Genomic DNA, 3,615 nt, shown 5'->3' with positions numbered 1-3,615 from the left:
AATGGGTCGGGGGTAGGAAGCTGCCTGTCGGGGCCGTCCAAGGCAGCCTTGCCCAGGCGGGGTGGCAGGGGTGGGGGGGGGGGAGGGGGAGAGGGGGGCCTTGTGGATGCGGGAGGCGTTGTTATCTAAGTGCAGCTTCTTTGCTTCCTCGGGTTTCAGCATTTCCCAGGAGATCATTTAAAATCACATTTGTTACTTTACCATCTAATCACACATAAGCTTCTCCCCACAGCCCCCGCCCTGCTTCCATCCAAGGAATGCACTTTCTGGAGCTCCCGCAGCCAGGGTGGGACTCGTGACGGGAAATGGGAATGGCACCCAACGAAGCGCGGACCCTTGCAGTTCTGTGAACGGCGGCAAGGCTCCCATCAGACAGGCCGCACCACCTTCGCTGAGGAGGACAAGCGAGTGTAAGTCTTTGCACGACTGGGGTCCCAGACTGGCTTCCCCTGCCGCGGCCACTCACTAGCTCCCAGCAGAACAGACGTCAGATGGAGCTGCTGCTTCGGGCCCTGCTTGAGTAGTAAGCTGACCGTATGTTCCAGGAGCTCATGGTCACCCCTGGAGGCGAGCAGGGACAGAAGAGAGCCTTTCTCACCTAGAAGACAAGCAAGACTGAGCGGCAAAGGTTTGGCTGTGGGACTCGGGGGCCAGTCTATGGCTAATGGTGGAAAGATCTATGCCTGGGGTTATATGGGAAGAATTACTGGTTTTATCTATGAGCTGAAAAGGAAGCATGTTTTGTAGACTGTTGGAGTACATTGATCGTCCCCAAACACCCATAGTTCTTAGAAAAAATAATTACTCTTGATCTCTCCATAGAGAAGGCTCCACTGCTTCCCTTTGTCTGAAGGATAAAGGGGGGAAAGTGATAGCTAAGTCCAAATACTCTCACTTTCTATATGCCACACCAATGTCAAGTTTGCTCTCTTCGAAGAGTCTCAGTGATAGGAAGAGATGTTTCGTTAACAGGTGTGATTTCAGAAATTTTACCGAAGGTGTGGTAACAGAGGTCAAACATCCTAGGGATGTGGATGAAAATGTTCAAACTAGATCAACATGGACACAGAAAGCAAAGAATCCAGGGCCTTTGGGTTGGAGGTGATACACGCCTTCAGAGAGGGGCATTGCTCCCAACTCAAGGCAACAAGTCCTCCTGTAAGAGAAGGTGGTGAGGGTGAAGGCGGTCCTTTCTGCTCCTGCTCACACATCAGAAAAAACTGGAAGCTATTTTAGGAGCACAGAGCCCTGGGTTTCACAGCAGGCCTACGGAATCTGAATGTCTAGGGGTGACAGCTAGGAATCTGTATTTTTTTGAAAATATATTTCTATTGATTTTAGAGAGGAAGGGAGAGAGAGATAGAAACATCAATGATGAGAGAAAATCATTGACTGGCTGCCTCCTGCACGCCCCCTCCTAGGGATCGAGCCCACAACCCGGGCATGGGCCCTTGGCCGGAATCAAACCTGGGACCCTTCGGTCTGCAGGCTGATGCGCTATCCACTGAACCAAACCAGCTAGGGCAGGAATCTGTATTTTTTCAGGGCCCTCCAGAAAATTCTGATAGCAACAGGGTTGAGGAACCCTGTTTGTTTTTAATGTTTTTATTGATTTTAGAGAGGGAGAGGGAGAGAGATAGAAACATCAGTGATGAGAGAAGCATTGATCGGCTGCCTCCTGTACACCCCACACTGGGAATTGAGCCCACAGCCCGGGCATGTGCCCTGACCGGGAATTGAACTGTGATCTCCTGGTTCATAGGTCGGCACTCAACCACTGAGCCACACTGGCCAGGCTTGAGGAACCCCTATTTTAAGATTGTGGTGAGAAAAGACAAACCCGGTGAGCAAGGGTGTGTTCCAGGCTGCAGTGCGGCGTTCATGTGCGTTTAGAGTGACTGGGGAATGTCTGTGCTTCTGGCTCTGTTGGGTCTCCCTCCCCCTTACCTCAAGTGCACTTAGTGTAGGTTTGATTCTTGATCATTATTTCCTTTTGTAAAGATTACCTGATTTGATGGATGCCATAAAAATAGAGAGAAATTCCTGTATAATTTAAAAATGCCCTTTGAGTCAGCTTTATTGGACGTGCAAAATGAAGCGGGTAGGATCAACCACATGTATGCGTTTTGAGTAAGAAGCCAAAAGGTTGGGCTTTCTACCCCATGGTGTGTGAGGAAAGTGGAAATGACATGGGGGAAAAAGGACTTGCTTTTAGTCTGATGGAAAAATTTGTTTTGAAATGGTATAAAGTTGGCTCGAAATGTGAGGAAGATTGTGGAGTGGTCTTCAGAAGGCATTTACAGGTTCCCTGTCCATTCACTTAGCAGTCAAGTAATAGTGGTAGGAATGAACATGATAAACATTTAAAGTGGCATTAGCCTTTTTTCATAGGCACATGAAAGAACTCAGATCTGCAAGGATGGCTTTGAGAAAATCATCGTCGGAAGGGAATGGAGCAGGGAGCTGAGAATGGTCTGTAATGGTAAATGGCAGCTAAAGAGTCTTTCACAAATAAGTATTGCCCAGGAAATGCTATTCGAGTTGGATAAGAAATCAGTGGTCAGGGCCCTGGGCTGGTGCACAGTCGGGCATTCCCTGTGTCAGAGCTCAGTCAAGTCCAGAAGACTCCTGAGCAGCAGCTCCATGTTTCTCACCAGCTCCCCCGCTCTCAGATGCAGACAGATCCTAGGGTCCCACATACACACCAATACCATGTGCCTGGATCCTTTGCCTGCCTTCTTTCTGAGCCCATGAAAGAAACACCACTCCTTTCCCCTCGGGGATGGCTGTGTCCTTTCTCAGGCATCCTTCCTCCACTGCGATTGCCTGTTCTGCATACTCCCTACCTGCTCCGATGGTACCCGTCCTCCAAAGTCCTGGGTGGATCGCCTTCTCCCGCAAGGCCTACTGCCCTCTCTCCCTTCCCCTGCTTCTGCCTCACCTCTACATCCATGTTCATTTGCATGGTGAACGCCTCCTGTTAGAGGGGGCTTCTATTCGTCTCTCTTCCCCACTGGCATGTGACTTGATGAGTCCCCTTGATTTTTATGCTCCCGTCAAAACTTTGTACATAGTAGCTATACGTGCTTCCTGAGCAAGCATTACGGCTTGGTGTCCTGGATCCTCTCTTCCAGAAGGGCAGGAAGAGGTCACAGTGGCCACAGCCAGGTACAGAGGACAGTGGCTAGGAGCACACGCCTGTGGATTGGCCTGGATCTTGGTTAGTGTCCAGCTGTGCTATTCATTCGCGTGTTAAGCAGCTCTCCCCATTCTGTTATCTCCTCAACAGCAAAATGGCCATGATAATACCTGTTTCGCAAGATGATTGTGAGGTTTAAACAGGGGGATGCAAGGGCTTAGCCCAACCTATTAGCTACTGCTCCTATTATTATTTATTTAATTGTATAGATAAAGAAACAGACCTGGAGTTTTAGTTTCAGTGACTCATTCAAGGCCCTGAAGAGCTGGCTACTGGCACAAGGTCCCCTGCCCATAATCGGAAGTGTTCCCCCAGTCCCTGTTGGAGATGTTTTGTTGACACTCTGTAGGGAGGGGCCCAAAACAAGTGCATCACCAGGTGTGAACTTGACCTTGCATTAAACACAGTCCTAGGGC

The sequence above is a fragment of the Myotis daubentonii genome, chromosome 14, assembly GCF_963259705.1.
Source record: "Myotis daubentonii chromosome 14, mMyoDau2.1, whole genome shotgun sequence".
NCBI lineage: Eukaryota > Metazoa > Chordata > Mammalia > Chiroptera > Vespertilionidae > Myotis > Myotis daubentonii.
This window is presented reverse-complemented; position numbering follows the sequence as displayed.